This window comes from Aegilops tauschii, chromosome 7, assembly GCF_002575655.3.
Source record: "Aegilops tauschii subsp. strangulata cultivar AL8/78 chromosome 7, Aet v6.0, whole genome shotgun sequence".
Classification (NCBI taxonomy): Eukaryota; Viridiplantae; Streptophyta; class Magnoliopsida; order Poales; family Poaceae; genus Aegilops; species Aegilops tauschii.
Window position 1 is genome coordinate 168,148,519 of NC_053041.3, and position 17,806 is coordinate 168,166,324.

A 17,806-nucleotide genomic window follows, 5' to 3' on the forward strand; every position below is an offset into this window, starting at 1 on the left:
TGATACGTATGATGTTAAGATGCCATCGCTTGAGGGCAAGGCTTGGGCAGGCGGAAATGGAGATTGGGTTGTTTATATTGTGTACAATTGCGAGTGGGAACTTGTGAATGTGTACACTCGTCAGCGGATTCCACTTCCAAAAATCTCCGAGTGCCCTGAGGTTGAGCACACAGATGATCTACGTACGTTCAAATATGATCATGGTGACTGTCGTCTATGGAAGATAGCAATTTCTCGAGTTCCCAACCGCTCTTGGAATTACAAGAACTATCAAGTTGTTGCTATCTTCGACAAGTTTGCTGCCGTCCTTCGTGGTTCGACTGGATGGATATTGCTCAAAAATCAGTTCCTATACACGGATGTGTACTGTGATGCAATTGAATACGAGGGTCTTGTGTTTGCTTCCACCACTCGTGGCACTGTTTTTGCATGGGATCCCCGTAGTTTCGGTACGTTTTTCTTCCACCGCAATTATAATTGTTTCATCCACACGCATGCGAGTTAGCAAGTTTCCCTTCTCTACTAATTAACCTTCTTCTTGTGTTTCCAAGGTCCTGTGAACATTCCACCACCCATACTTGAAAATTATTATATCCAAGGGGGAGATGACGATGGTGATGATCACGAGCATGAGCACGAGGAGGGCCCATATGCTCACTGGTGGCTGGCAACTAATTCCAATGGATCACCACTTCTTGTCTGTATACAGCCCACTGTTGATGTTACTACTGAGGGAGCAGGTGTTGTCTCCCATGATCGCACTCTCCGCACCTATTCCAACACCCGTTGCATGGTATTCGGGATGGATTCTAGTGTGCTAGCGCCAACACCTTCTCCCTGGTACAGCATTGATAATCTTGGAGCAACTCGCTATTCCTTGGACAAAACTATCCAATGATGGTGAAAGGCGATCCAACTGCTGTTGACACAACGTTACTACCATTTATGAGAAGCTACTATATCTATACGTCGGACATTGCGGTGGTTCCCTACCCTGGTCGTGATATAGTAGGCCGCTTCAGCCTGGATGATCAGTCCTGCGTTGGTCTCGAGATTGAAAGTAGCTGGCTCTTCCCAGAGAATCGCTTGTGGTTCAAAGCAAGCGTTTCCAACGCCGAGGATTGGTTGAGTTGAAGTTCATTTCATTGCTTGTTATTTGTTGTGTGATGAAAACTATAGTATTTATAATGTATCCTCGTTGTCGTTGTGGGTTGATGACCTATTGTATGTAATAAAATGATATGCCTGTGATAAACTTACTAAATTTATGAATGGCTTTCGAGTCGCTTCTCTGAGTGTGTGCTGCGACGAGGCAAAAATATATTTTCCGAATACATAATTGTACATGCATTGCAACAGGTTATCGGATGAGGCCAATCAACAATAGTACACTATTTGTACTAGCTTCACATGCTGCACTATCTCTACGTCTACGTACGTAATACAACAAGTTTTAAACTTGAGACCAGTCACCCATCCTCACAAAGAACACTTTTTAACCTAGCACAGACTCCAGGAAATTTGGCCACAGTGTGAGGTGGGCCATATGTTAATGTATTCGCTGTACGTAACCAGCACCTCAAATCCTCGATACTACTACTATAAGTAGTAGGAGTAGTAGGGTGGCATGGGCCAGAACAAGCATTCACGTCCAGGAGTACGGCACACGCCACCAGCACGACTTCCATCTGACACCATATTTCTTGGAGTCCGTGCTACAACAATCTCTTCAACCTCGTCGTTTCTCTAACTCATCCATCGCGCGGCGGGCGAGGTGGGGGTTTGCCGATAGTCGGTTTCCTCAACTGTGGTCCCACTTGTAAGGCCAACTCCAACGCACGACCCCAAACGGACCTCCGTTTTGCCCAGATTCTGTCCGTTTGGGTAGGGCAATGGGGTCGTGTCCGGGCCATTTCTCGGATGCGGTGGCCGTGCGCCGAACACGTAGACGCATCCCGGCCGCGTATATTTTTCTTTGCAAACACATATCTTTTATTCATCATTGATTTTTTGGTACATGGAAATACATCACCAAAATTTTGATTAGAAAAACAAGAACCACAAGAATACATTTTAGAAGATATCCAACTTCCATACTGCTCCTGAAAGTTGGATTAGTGCCTTCTCGATACATTCATTGTTGATCTGCGGAGGCTCGATCCTGCGTGCTTCTTTCTTCTTCGAGTGTAGAGAAGTAGACGTGTCTAGCCTCTATTCTATCAACAAGTGCACTAGTCTCATCTCTAGCCTCTATGCTAGCTAAAAGTGCTAGAACATCTACTAAATTGCGCTCTATCAATATATCGTTGTACTCTTCTTTCCAATACAAAAACTTGCATCCATTCTACACAATAAAATTTTAAGTTAGCACAACTAGTCTAATCCGAGAGCACAACCGAAGATTTGGTCGAGTTCTTCCTCCTTTTGCCGACACGTGTGACATCCAGCATGAGGGTCGTGTCATGCAAGAAAATAGAGTGGTAGTTGAAGCCACGTGATGTGCGTCTTGGGTTAAACTGTAAATAGAATCTTACTACTCTTGAGTAACTCCAAAAGCAGCCACCGAAGATCTTTATTGGATTTGTTTTTCATCACCAGCACGTCGAGGTGAAAGATGTGCAGGTTCAGTGGGTCCTATTGCGTTTTCACTGACATGTGGGACCGCATATGAGCAAACAGACGATGGGCTCCGCGCGTCTGCTGGCTGGCTGAGAAGAGAGATAGAGGAGGGCTGAGCACGGACTGCAGGAAATTTGTTCTACGTAACCAGCACCTCGATATAGTGGGGTGGCATGGGCCATAACTAGCATTCATGTCTAGCAGTACGGCACATGCCACCCACACGAGTCCCATCCGACACCAATTTTCTTGGAGTCCGTGCTACAGCCATCTCTTCTCCCTCCTGTTTTCTCAGCCATCGCGCGGTGGGCGGGGTGGGGGTTTGCCGATAGTCGGTTTGCTCAACTGCGGTCCCACTTGTAAGTGAAAATGCAACACAGCACGCATTCCCCGTTGAGCGGCGTGCCAGACCAACCGCGTGGGGGTGCGACGCGAACATGACAGGCTTTTCCTTTTGAACTTGTAACTTGTAAAATTTGGTTCTGCTCCATGGCACGACCGATAGATAGAAATAACGATTTTCCCTAGAGTAATGAGAAGTTTGGTTCTGGCGCGGTTCATGCATGGAGTACGTAGGAAAATTATGAAGTTGATGCGAAAGGTAAGATAATTACTAGTAGTACCATATACTACTACATGGATTTGACGGAAAGATAACGATACATATGGATCCATCAACGACATCCTCACGCCCAAGTGCACCGAGTCACCAACCGACGTGTGAGGAGCAGCGGCATTGGCGGCAAGCTCAACGTGCTTCTGAACAATGCCGTCCAAGGTTGCCCTGCGGTCCAAGAAGGCCAGCGTCCTATCGTCCTCCTCTTGCATGTAGTAGTCCTTGTGGATGATTTGCACGCAGACGTGGGTGATTATGTCGATGGTGTCTTGCTGCGCCAGGCGCTACGTGGCGAGCGCGACCTCGAGGTGGACATTATCCGGCGCGACGGTGGGCAGTCGCAGGGCCACCAGTGCGTCGAAGAGGTTGTCACCATAGAGGTCGTTGAGGGTGGCACGCATCGCAGAGCCTGGGCACGTGGGCTGGAGGCGTACGTCAAGGTCATCCGCGAGCTTCTTGACGACGGTGAACTTGTCGAGGAAGCCGATGAGGACCTCGTCGAATAAGGAGACGAAGCTGTCGTCCAAGCGGCCCCTCGCCCTGGCGGCCTCAAGCACTACCTGGAGACGTTCCTCGGTGCCGGGCCGCAGGCCGGCGTCGTGGACCATCTGGCACAGCCGGCTGATGCTCGCACTCATCGCCTCCATGGGTCTAGCTTCTAGTCAACTAATCTTGCGACTGGAGTGATCACTCTTTCCCTTGGGTGCGTAGGTGCGTAGGATTTCGTAGATTGGACTGGCGGGAGCCTTTATATGAGAAGTGCAGACTGCATTCATTCACGTGCGTGTTGGCCATCTACTCCACGCCCCTCTACTGCACCTGCCTTTGGCTGTATGACAGGTTGGACAGCCACCCGTTGGGCCCACGTGTCATACACCCAAAGGCAGGTGCAGTAAGTCAATGAAGCTGCGTCCCCCTCCGTGCCCGTGCATGCTTTCAATGACTTGAGACTACCAAACATCACATGCAGTGGTTAGTTCATTGCATGTAATCCTATTAAGTAGCAAAAAGACATTAAGTTATCTCGCCGATAGGAATAAAACAATACACCATGTATTTATTTATAGAGGGAGTAGTACATTTTTGTGACATGCATTACTAGATATTGCTAGTCAAATACTAAATCTAGATGGACGTGGTAGTACTACTAAATCCAGACGGTGGTGCTAGTACTAGTAGTAGTAGTACTACCAATGTAGTAGCACTGTACTACCCGTTGGTCAAATTATTACGTGCTGCTCCTCACAGTGAAGTGCCAAGACCCTTTGCCGGAGATGACACCTGAGTATAGGTGCCGTGTTCGGCATACCATAGTCAGCCTCACCGTCTGCAGTCACTATCATCATGGCTGTAGACCTAGCCTGCTTACAACTAGCCGTGTTCGACATAATTTCCCATGCGTAGATGCCCGTGCATTGCACGGAACACCAAGATTGGGGGGTGGACGGTGCCGGCAGCGGCCATCACGCCAGATTTTTCCATCGCCTTCTAGAGCCCAGTTCTTTTGCCAGAATCTGGGGATTCTCCCAGAATCTGACCCATACCCAGCTTCTCCTAGAATCTTTAAGTGCCATTTGTTTTACAATCCAATCTAATTAGGTCCTAACTAGATAGGATTGTAAAACAAATGGGGCTCAAAGATTCTGGGAGAAGCTGGGTAGGGGTCGGATTCTGGGAGAATCCCCAGATTCTGGCAAAAGAACTGGGCCTAGATGTGGTGGGGAGGAGATAAGACTGATTGTGAGAGACAAGGAGTTGTTTGTAAATAGGGAACAAGTGCGGGCATCTTTTTGCAAAACTGGAGAAGTTTGGTTTGTGTGCGTCAGATCTAGATCCGACGGCTATTGGTGAAAGATGGCAGACACAACATCATCACCAACTCAGGACCTGTTTGATTCGCATGATTTTGAAAACGCAGGAATAGGACACGACAATATTACAAGTTTCAAACTGATATTACAAATGTTAGGAGTAATGCTGCACCTATGAAGAGGGAATTACTAGGAAGTTTACGTAAGAACTTTCGTTACTTTAGGTGGATGCAGCATTATCGTACAAACTAAAATCCACCGCCCTGACAAGTCACTAATGGGCAAATAAGTTTTCAGGTCTCTGGCCACTTGATGTTTCAAAAACAAATTCAGCTTCTGCGGAGACATTGTCATTTAGGCTTAGACATTTGCCGTGATCAGCACACCATTCATTGTTGCGCCAGAGAATGCCAAACCTCATTACCTTGAGCACACTTGCCTCCAGAACAAAGAACCTGGCCAATTTAATCTCAGATGTGTTGCCTCGGTAGTCGATCAAATCAATTTCTGTAAGATGGAGATCAAGGCATTCGATGAGATTGTTATAGTGCAGCACATTTTTCACTTTCGGGTCTTTTTTTATCTGCAAAAGAAGAGAACATATTAGAGCAGTTGGCTGTATAAGATTGACGTGTCATCAAGAGGTACCAATATCATTCGCTCATATGACAGGGTTGGCTAGCTAGTGATATTTTTTCGCTCTCTCTCTCTCTCTTTCTCTTTCCTCTCATTTACCTAAGAGTACATGAAGAGCTTGGGCATTTGTTGCCTTCCACTATGTGGCTGATGCCATAATACGCATCGATGTCAAATCAAAAGATTTTGGCACCGCTCTCGCGATATGAGAGGGTTGGCACCGCTGTGCACATAGACCCACATGTATAAACAAATCAATCAAACCAACTACACCAGCCTCTCACTCTCCCAAACAAGTGTCTTTTTATTGCCTCAGTCCTCTCTCTCTCTCCCACGCAAGTGTTTATTCATTGTGTGAGTTAATTTGGCACCGGAGCAAAGTAGGTGATCCAGATTGGGGCACCAGGTGAGCAATGGAGGGCATCGATGCCAAATGCATCACAAGTGAATTTGGCACGTGTTTTGGCCTACATAGTGGAGGGCCGTTATAGCCCACTTTTGTACTACCTCTTATTTAGTATAAAATTTTGACCATATATTTATGTAAGAAAATGCCAATGCATGTCACTAAAAATGACACCATTTGAAATTCTGTTCAAATACAAATCCAACGATATAGTTCTTAGTGACATGCTTTAACATTTTGTCAGTTAAATCTATGGTCAAATTTTGATACTACAAAATAGGAAGAGTAAACCAGGACGGAGGTAGTACTTGCTCTTAGGGTAACCATAGAGTTACTGGAGTAGTCTAAGTTACTTTCCACTATGACTAGCCTAGGCTACTATAGTAGTACAACAACAAAATGATGCAGGTGATCACGTGAGAAAAAATACTAAAAACATTTCTTTCGGTGCAGTGCGTAGATGCAGTTTTGAACACTACACTTGTCATCGTAATTTGGGAAAATTACGAAAAAATTGAGCTACGTTGTGATTACCGTTTACAAATAGGAAAGAAGTTTCACCTAGATGAGTAGCTTCTCCGTGCACGGAAAGCATGTAAGGAATCCAACAACTTGATCCAGATTGGGGCCGATAGATTTTATTGCCAAGATCTTCACTGTGCGCATAGACTGGGTCAAGCTTGTGGGAATCATTTTCCGGAAGACGGTCGTAAATACATCAAGAAGAAATTTAAAAATGTGAATTTCAAGAAGACGGAGAAGAAGATGAGTGTTGTACCTGAACGATTACGGATCCAATAAAGAGTTCGGAGAATTTGGCAGACGAGTGCACCAACGCTGTCAATTTCGGCGTGTCAATGACCCTGATTTTTGTTGGTCCTTCTAGATCCGATACAAGCAATCTCTCAAGGAAAGGCGCATTCTCGATGACCATAACTTGGAATAGCTGGAGTGATCCCTTCCCAACTGATGTCTTGTTGCAGGGCCAGCAAGACACATAAATCCATCGGAGATTCGTCGAGGCGATGTGGAGGCTAATGAACCTGTGGATCTGCTCAAGACGAAGGTACTCGAGCGTAGTACAGCTGCGAAGCACGTGCTCCATAGCCTTCTTCGAGATGACAACGTCGAAGAGGTCGAGATGCTTGAGTTGAGGGAGAAGAAGGGCGGGCGCGGCATTAATCTGGGGAAGATAGGAGGAGCTGAAGCTGGCGCGGCGCAGCGTTGGCGCGAGGCGGAGCGCGGACGGCGGCAGAGAGCGACATCGTCCAGCTTCAAAGCTGAGCTCCTCGAGCTGATCTAGGGTGGGGTATAAGAACCACTCGTCGAACTTGGGTTGGACCTTGCAGTTGGTACTGAACATGCGGATGTCAAGGCGTCTGGCTGGCCAGGGTGCGATGAAAGGATCTTGGAGACTGCGGCCATGCATTTGCAATCCCCGATGTAGAGGCAGCTGTTGACGGTGAGGTTGAGGGGGACGCGGCGCCAGAGGGGGCGCCACCGCCGGGGGAGCAGGCCGGTCCGCACGGCAGATTTGGTGTGGATGGGGCCGATGATGACGAGCAGCATGTCGTCGGGGAGGCTGCTGATGAAGTCCAGGCTCGCTGGATGCGGTTTTGGCTCGAGCCGCCTCCGCTTCTTGGCTGCCTCGCCGTCCATCTCAACCGGCGGCGACGACGGTGTACACGTGTGCTGGTGTGTGTTGTGTGCTAGGTGTGCGCGAGTGCGTCCTTCTGTGCATGCCGCCGCGCAGTGGTGAATTGTGCGCGAGTGTGTCCTCCACGCGGAAGAAGTGTGTCCTCAATGCGCCCTCAATTTACTAGCGTGCGGGGTGCTACCCCGAGTGGTTTCAACTTTGTTTACTTCACCGCGTGTCAGATGGGCCTCTAGTTTACTTATTTTCACCCACTGCCACATGGGCCAGCACACGAAGATACAGAACACGAGCTGACAAGGCGGCATGTGGACTAGTTGACCGGTCAACTAAACAATATACGGAGCTATACGCTGACACGGTGAGCGTATAATCCGTCGGTATAGAGTGTTCGTGTGAGAGGGGAGGGCTGTGAGAGATAGCAGAGAGAGAGAAAGAGCTACTCCCTCCGTTCAAAAATGTAGTTCCAACATTTTTTTAATAGTCAAACTTTTGAAACTTTGACCAAGTTTATAAAGAAATTACTTATATCTACAACACCAAAGATAAATGATAGTATGAAGTAAGTACATGTTGTGATGAATCTAATGATCTTTCCACATGTAAATGTTTTTCTCCACATATACCTGGTCAAACTTTTCTGAGGTTTGACTTTTCAAAACATCCATATGCTTATGGACGTGAGAGAGTCCCTAACGAGAGAGAGAGAGAGAGAGAGAGGGAGAGTGAAATAGAAAGAGTGAGTGAAAAAAGTGTGTGTGCGTGTGTGAAAGAGACATGGACAACACTCGATAAAAGTCGAGAAAAAATGTGTGTGTCTTATGCAAACATATCACACATGCATCTTCGACAACGGAAGCAAGGTGAGGAGATAGTGTGTGGTTGTTTGCAACCGAGAGAGCAAGACCCCTAGCACTTGCCCAAGAGGGGTCTGACAAACAAGGGAGACGGTCGAGAGAGACGAACGGAATGCAGACATGGGGAGGAGAGAGTGTATGTTTGTCATAGAGAGATCCCCTGGAGATCGTGATGGGACTACATGGGTGGGAGATCGAGTGGCAAGTTGTGTGCATGATAGAAGATACCCCGAGAGATATCGAGATAGACGTATGGATGGAAGGAGACAATACGTGTGTTCCTGATGGCTAGTGAGAGATAATCATACTTAGGGGGGGGGAGTGCTTGCGCCTATGATGGAGTGAGGGATTATGGTACTTATTAGGGGGTGCGTGTCACATAGAGAGAGAACAAGGGCGGAGAGTGTTGGATGGGTCTATATGTATAGCGCGAGCGAGTCATGTGTATGTGTGAACCAGGGAGATAAAAAGTTTGAGAGAGATTGAGGAGCCCCGATAAGGCTGAGTGGTGCGTCAGATAGCTGAGAAGGGGAAAGAGATATTCCATCCGCTCGATAATGCAGTGCATGTAATTTTTTTAGAAGTCAAACTTTGGAAACTTTGATCAGGTTTACACAAATGTTATTTATATCTTCAATACCAAAGATACATCATACGAAACTACATCTCATGGTGAATCTAATGGTATATGCTTGTCGTTCTAGATGTAATTGTTTTTCTCCACGTACATGGTCAAACTTTGTGATGTTTGACTTTTCAATAAATCAATATGCTATGGACCGAGGAGAGTGCCTAATTCGAGAGGGATCAAGTGCGTGTGAAGGAGAATGAGTAAGTGTGCAAAAAGAGTATGTGTGTGAAAGAGAAAGTGACAACAAACGATAAATTAGAGAGAGAGTGTGTGTTTTTTGGTTTCTTAGGCGAATATCACGCATGCATCTCCGAGATAGAAAAGTGAGGCGAGGAAATACACGAAGATAGCTACTCTGTGATTGTTTGCAACGGAGAGAGACACCCCTATAGCACATGTCCAATAGAGTTCTGGCCAACAAGGAACAAAGGTCGAGAGGGACACATGGAGAACATGGACGCATGGGGAGGGCGAGAGGGTGTGTTTGTGATAGAGAGACCCCTTGAGATCGTGAGGGGACTATATGGGTGGGAGATCGAGGGAGGTGCGTGCGCGATAGAAAGATGCCCTGAGAGAAATCGAGATAGACCATGCACATGTTTGTGATGGAGACTAAGATTAGCTAGTCATATACATATAGGGGGGACTGCGTGTGCCTACAATTGAGTGAGAGACCATCATACTTGGCTAGCTAGGCATGAGATTGTGTGTGTGTGTGCGTGAGATGGAGAGAGAACGAGGGAGAGAGATAGAGTTTTAGATGGGCCTATCGAGTGCGAGTGAGATATGCATGTGTATGTGTGACCCAGGTAGATGGAGAGTTTGAGAGAGGGGGGAAGAGCTCCGAGACGACAGAGTGGTGTGTGAGAGAGTTACGGGCAACGAGCCAAGGAATTTGTGTGTGTATGATGAGTGCACCCAAGATATCTAGCTTGGACTAGAGAATCATACATAGTGTGCGAGAGAGACCTATAGATGGAGTATATATGCATGCGAACTAGGAAGACCCCCCCCCCCCCCCCCCACGCACACACACACACACAGAGAGAGAGAGAGAGAGATGGAGAGAAAGAGAGGACCAACAAGGTTTGTGTGTTGGATGCGTGCGACAGAATTGAAGATTGTCGGAGAGAGAGAGAGAGAGAGAGAGAGAGAGAGAGAGAGAGCAGGAGTCCGGGAGAGGGGGAGGTCGCATTTTATGCATCGAAGACTGATATAAACCATGTTTCGATATAAACTTGCATTCAAATATTTAAATTGGAGAACATGTTGTGTGCAATCCACACATGAATGGATATATGCGTATATCAAACAAGTTCATTAATTTGACTTTCAACATGTTCATGGAGTACTATAATACTGTACAACATGCTATTCGATTGAGTTGTTCAATTTTGGATTTAGTTCACTATTTTGACCTGGTGAACGAGCTATTTCATTGAATCGAGATATTTCATTTTGGGTTTGATTCCCGTTTTTGAGTGGGTCAGCTATTTGTCATATAGTAAATCACTAGCAACGAGCATGTAAAAACACATTACTCCCGAGCATCATCTCTCCATCTAAAAAAGAAGTGGCAAGCTAATATTTCTAAATTTGATTCAAATCGACTTGGTAAGGTAGACGTGGATGCTCGTTCTCCCAAATTTTGGACGAACCGTTAAACATCCTCTGCTCGGTGGAATTCGCCCGAGCAAATAAATGGGAGACGCGAAATTACCGTCCTATGTGGGAGAAGCATTAATTGGCCCGTTGTGCATCGAGGGTAGGTTCGTAACTTCATCCAAGCGCGCCTTCTCCTCGGCCGAAATGACATGTGCCGAATAATTCATAAACCATGGTCGGCAAAACACGCTCTCCTCGCCCGAAATAGCTCGCGCCCACTATTTCAAAACACGCTCTCCTCGCCCGAAATCGCTCGCGCCCACTATATTTCAAAACACGCTCTCCTCGCCCGAAATCGCTCCCGCCCACTATTTTGGGGAGAAGCAAAGTTACTCTACTATCCCCGACCCTCAGTACACAGACCCAAGCCGAGAAGCCTAAAGGCAGGGGTAGAACTGTAACTGCCCCTCACATTTCAGACAAATGCGTCTGTAAAACATGGTTCCACTCCCCTCCCAATTCCCCCCCCCATTCATACCTCTTGGGCACCAAATCACCTTCTCCCCGGAAGTTCCCTTCTCCCGAGCCGCGAAACCTCAGCCCCTCCTCCATGGCGCCCCCCATCGCACCAATTTCACAGCCGCCCTCCTCCCTAAACAATCCATTTTACCTAAGTTAGCTCTAAAATGACCCATTCTACCTTAGTTAGCTCATAAATGATCCATTTTACCCAAGTTAGCTCTAAAATGACCCATTTTACCTAGACTAGCTCCAAAATGATCCATTTTACCTATGTTAGCTCTAAAATGACCCATTTACCTAGGTTAGCTCCAAAATGACCCATCTTACCTAGGTTAGCTCCAAAATGATGCATTTTACCCAAGTTAGCTCTAAATGACCCATCTTACTTAGGTTAGCTCACAAACGATCCATTTTACCTAGTTTAGCTCCAAAATGACCCATCACACCTAGGTTAGCTCTAAAATGACGCATTTTACCTAAGTTAGCTCATAAACGATCTATTTCACCTAGGTTAGCTCATAAACGATCCATTTCACCTAACTTAGCTCAAAAACGATCCATTTCACCTAGGTTAGCTCCAAAATGACCCATCTTACCTAGGTTAGCTCTAAAATGATTCATTATACCTAAGTTAGCTCATAAACGATCTATTTCACCTAGGTTAGCTCATAAACGATCAATTTCAACTAAGTTAGCTCATAAATGATCCATTTCACCTAAGTTAGCTCATAAATGGCATATACGTCTTCTTCTAGTCACCTTTTTCTAACTTTCTTATTTGCCATTTTGCAGATTTCATTCACTTCACGGAAGCTAGCTTGCTATGATGGAGTGCTTGTTTTTTTCTTTCATTCTCCTCTAGTATTCTTCTAGCTTGCTATGATGAAACTTGCTATCTTGATGAAACTTTGTATGGATGGAACAATGTGTGTGTGCAACTTGCTATGTATGAAAGGATGGAACTACATATGTATGCACGATGAAACTTATTTGCTGGATATGTCATATGTTTGCTGTTAACTAGCCTTGTGAAATATATATATATCTACATATATATATGTCATATATTTGTTGTGAAAATTGCTGGATTAAAAAAAATAGAAAAAAAGAGGCACCTTTGCCGTCAGCCACTGATGGCAAAGGCTCCTTTGCCGTCTGCCGCGAACGACAAAGAAGCCACGCGGCGGCCACCTGTGCTCCCTGGGAGCTGACCCATTTGGTCAGTTTGCCTACAACGGCGGATGGCAAAGGCTTTGCCTACAGTGGCAGACGGCAAAGAATGCCCACATTTGCCTACAGCAGCAGACGGCAAAGGCTTGTCCCGCAGTGACGTCCAGCTGACGTCATTCGGCGGATGGCACAAGCCGGATGCTCTTTGTCGTCAGCGGCGGACGGCAAAGGCTACCGTTAGCCGCCTAACGGACTAACATCGCATTTATTGTCGTCGGCTTTCTTTGTCGTCGGCTTTCTTTGCCGTCAGCCGCTGATAGCAAAGGCCCCTTTGCCGTCCGCTTCAAAAAGCAGACGGCAAAGAAGCTCTTTACCGATGCCTACTTTGCCGGAGCCTTTTGCCGTCCACGGCAAACGGCAAAGGCCTTTGTCGTCCGCCATCCTTGCCTTTGTCGTCCGCTGTGGCAGACGGCAAAGTAGCTGATTCCTGTAGTGGGTTGCCCATTCATTCATTGTGTCAATGTTGCTTTTGTATTACGTTACCTGGCTGATGATAGATGTGCCATATCGTGTTAATTTGGTGTTGGCTAGTTGCCCAAACATTCGTTGTGCCAATGTTGCTTTCCTATTGTCTGACTTGCCCAATGATAGCAATGCTAGTGTCTTAATTTGGTGCAGGCTGCTGAAGATAAGAAGACAAACTCTGAAAACAGCAAGGCAACCCCATTGTTTCTTTCCAATAAATCTAGGTCAGGTAATATGCCAATAACTCATGATTAATTTGTTCGGTTCCCCTCCTAATTTATGTTATGATGCAGTGGTCGAGACACTCTCCACTATCAATAATACAAGCCTGCCAAAATCATAGGTGCAGAGTCGTGCGACACAACAACTAATCAATGTTTTCAGAGACAGTGTAGCAAAGCAGCAAGAACTTGCCCACATGCTTATGGGCGTCATCCGTGCTGAGGTTGCAGATTGTGACGTTGTAGATCGTTAGGTTCTGTTCATTTATTTGCACTGGCATCAATCTTTGATTGCCAAGTGGATGTAATTTCATGTAATATAAGCTGGATGTGCAACATTTTCCCTGTATGCCATACCTTTTCTTGATTGGTTTTGGTCCTGTGCATAATTGCTCGTCGTAATGGGCTCAAATTATCTAATTTGTCCTAAAGACATGTACGAACTTTAGTGGGCCCATTAAGTTAATGGGCCGTTACCAGGACGAGAGTTAATGGTCAGCCCTATTAACTCCCAGGTCATTAACAGGCTGACATCAAAGCGGGCAACAGGTGGGCCCAATTGATTTCACGGGCCGTTACTAAGTTCGGGCTACATATGGCCCAACTATACTGTGGGCCTTTAGCAGGCCGAAAGAGACAGCGGGCTTGTACTGGACCATGAAGAGCATGGGCCGCTAAGAGGCCGAAAGTCAGGTCGTATTGCAAAATGGCCCAACTGTGATGTGGGCCTTTAGCAGGCCAAAACAGAAATCGGGCTGGTATTGGACCATGAAGGGCATGGGCCGTTAAAAGGCCAAAACTCAGGTCCGACTACAAATGGCCCAACTCATTTATGGTTCGTTAACAGGCTGAAAGGCACACAGGGTCGGGAATTGGCCCAACACTTAAATGGGTCGCTAAAAGGCCAAAACTCAGGTCCAACTACAAATGGCCCAACAGATATATGGGCCGTCACCAGGCTGAAAGACACACCGGGCCGGAAATTGGCCCAACACTTAAATGGGTCGCTAAAAGGCCGAAACTCAGGTCCGACTACAAATGGCCCAACTGATTTATGGGCCGTCAACAGGCTAAAAGACACACCGGGCCAGAAATTAGCCCAAAATTTAAATGGGTCGCTAAAAGGCCGAAAGATGTACATCGTGAAAATTGGCCCATCCACCGAATGGGCCGTTAACAGGACGAAATCTCATTGGGCCCATATTGAGCCCAAATATATAGCGGGTTGTTAACGGGCTCGAACTAACGATGGGCTGCAATGGTGTCAAATCTTCAACGGGTCGTTGCCGGGCCGAATTGGCACATCTCGTATGGGCCGTGGGCTTAAATGGACAAGACACAAGTAGGCCTTATATGGGCCGGCCTGCTATTTTTCACTGGGCCGGCCTTTTTCACAGGAATGGGCCACTCTTGGGCCGTGCCATGTGTCGACCTATCATAGGCGCCTGATGTCCAATGACTGGATGACATCTGTCTCAATGGTGAGGAAACACGTGTTTCCTCCGGCCAATGATGATTTTACACGTGGAAAATCCCCATTGGTCCGGGCTGTTAACGGGTTATCGGATCCAAAACCGGACCCGATAGCTTAACGGCATTCCGTTACGGCGGATGTCACATGCCGGTCACCCTTGACGAAAGCACTTCTGTGACGCGCAATTTATCGTCATGGAAGTGGACACTTCCGTGATGATAATTTTGGTAATGTCATGGAACACTTCTACGATAGCACAGGTATGACTATCTTGATTCTCTCATAAATTTGTGACCTACTGTGACAAACACGTATCATCGCGGAAGTGTATTTTTTTTGTAGTCAATAGTCTATCCTTTGACATTAAGATAATAATACTTCAAGCATACTAATAAAGCAATCATGTCTTTTCAAAATAACATGGCCAAAGAAAGTTATCCCTACAAAATCATATAGTCTGGCTATGCTCCATCTTAACCACACAAAATATTCAAATCATGCATAACCCCGATGACAAGCCAAGCAATTGTTTCATACTTTTGATTCTCAAACCTTTTCAACTTTCACACAATACATGAGCGTGAGCCATGGATATATCACTATAGGTGGAATAGAATATGATGGTGGAGGTTGTCTGGAGAAGAAAAAAAGGGAGAAAGTCTCACATCGACGCGGCTAATCAACGAGCTATGGAGATGCCCATCAATTGATGTCAATGCGAGGAGTAGGGATTGCCATGCAACGGATGCACTAGAGCTATAAGTATATGAAAGCTCAAACTGAAAACTAAGTGGGTGTGCATCCAACTTGCTTGCTCATGAAGACCTAGGGCATTTGAGGAAGCCCATCACTGGAATATACAAGCCAAGTTCTATAATGAAAATTCCCACTAGTATATGAAACTGATAACTCAAGAGACTCTCTATATGAAGAACATGGTGCTACTGAAGCACAAGTGTGGTAAAAGTATAGTAACATTGTCCCTTCTCTCTTTTTTATTTTTATATATTTTTTCTTTTTTTCCTTATTTATAGGCTTCTTTGGCCTCTCTCCTTTTTTGGGGGGCTTCTTTAGCCACTTTTATTTCGATAACCTCACATGATACAATGTTCTAATAATGATGATCATCACACTTTTATTTACTTACAACTCGATACTAGAAAACAAATATGACTCTATATGAATGCCTCCGGCGGTGTACCGGGATGTGCAATGATCTAGCGTAGCAATGACATCAAAAAATGGACAAGCCATGAAAACATCATGCTAGCTATCTTACGATGATGCAAAGCAATATGACAATGAATGCTAAAGTCATGTATATGATGATGATGGAAGTTGCATGGCAATATATCTCGGAATGGCTATGGAAATGCCATGATAGGTAGGTATGGTGGCTGTTTTAAGGAAGATATAAGGAGGCTTATGTGTGACAAAGCTTATCATATCACGGGGTTTGGATGCACCGGCGAAGTTTTCACCAACTCTCGAGGTGAGAAAGGGCCATGCACGGTACCGAAGAGGCTAGCAATGATGGAAGGGTGAGATTGCGGATAATCCATGGACTCAACATTAATCATAAAGAACTCACATACTTATTGAAAAAATCTATTAGTCATCAAAACAAAGTATTACACGCATGCTCCTAGGGGGATAGATTGGTAGGAAAATACCATCGCTCGTCCCCGACCGCCACTCATAAGGAAGGCAATCAATAAATAAATCATGCTCCGACTTCATCACATAACGGTTCACCATACGTGCATGCTACGGGAATCACAAACTTCAACACAAGTATTTCTACAATCCACAACTACCCACTAGCATGACTCTAATATAACCATCTTTATATCGCAAAACTATTGCATGGAATCAAACATATCATATTCAGTGATCTACAAGTTTTATGTAGGATTTTATGACTAACCATGTGAATGACCAGTTCCTGTCATCTCTCTAAACAGATATAAGTAAAGCAAGAGAGTTTAATTCTTTCTACAAAAGATATGCCCACGCTCTAACAAATATAAGTGAAGCAAAAGATCATTCTTCAAATGGCGGTTTTCTATGTGAAGAGAAACAGACAATCCAAACTTCAAAAGATATAAGTGAAGCACATGAAGCATTCTATAAAGCCATACTCAAAAGATATAAGTGAAGTGCAATGAGAATTCTATAAATCAACTATGGAGTATCTCATACCATCATGGTGCATAAAACAAGTGTGAAAACTAAATGCCAAAGACACTCTAAGATTTGCACACATCGCATGAACGAAACGAATCCGAAAACATACCAATACTTGTTGAAGAAAGATGGGATGCCTTCCGGGGCATCCAAAAGCTTAGACACTTGAGTATCCTTAAATATTTACTTGGGGTGACTTGGGCATCCCCAAGCTTGATCTCTTGCCTCTCCTTCTTCTTCTCACATCATCCAGACAAAACTCGATCTTCGAACACTTCATCCAGACAAAACTCAACAGAAAGTTCGGTAAGATCCATTAGTATAATAAAGCAATTCACTACTCTAAGTACTGTTGCAAACCAATTCATATATATTTTTTGCATTGTAGCTACTTTAATATAACTTTTCCATGGCTTAATCCACTGATAGAAATTGATAGTTTCATCAAAACAAGCAAACGACGCATCAAAAACAGAATCTGTCTTAAACAGGACAATCTGTAGTAATCTGAACATTGACCATACTTCTGGTACTCTAAAAATTCTGAAACAATTAGGAAAAATAAACAATTTGTATATAAAGACTGGGAAAAAAAGTTTCAGAACTGTTTGACGTTCCAGTAAAACATGTAAAATCGCGCACTACAGCCAAAGTTTCTGTTTTGCACCGCACAAACCAACAAGCAATGTAAACATCCTAAAGGCAAATCTTGGCACATTATTTTTATAATACAATGGAATTGTACAAGGGGATAATTATTTTTGTTGAAAAGTTTCTGTAATCAAGATTCACAAAGTTTCCGTGAGCATGAACAAAGTTCAAGGAGCTCCCCCACTTCAACAATGCTTGTCTCTCTCACTTTCACTTTCCTT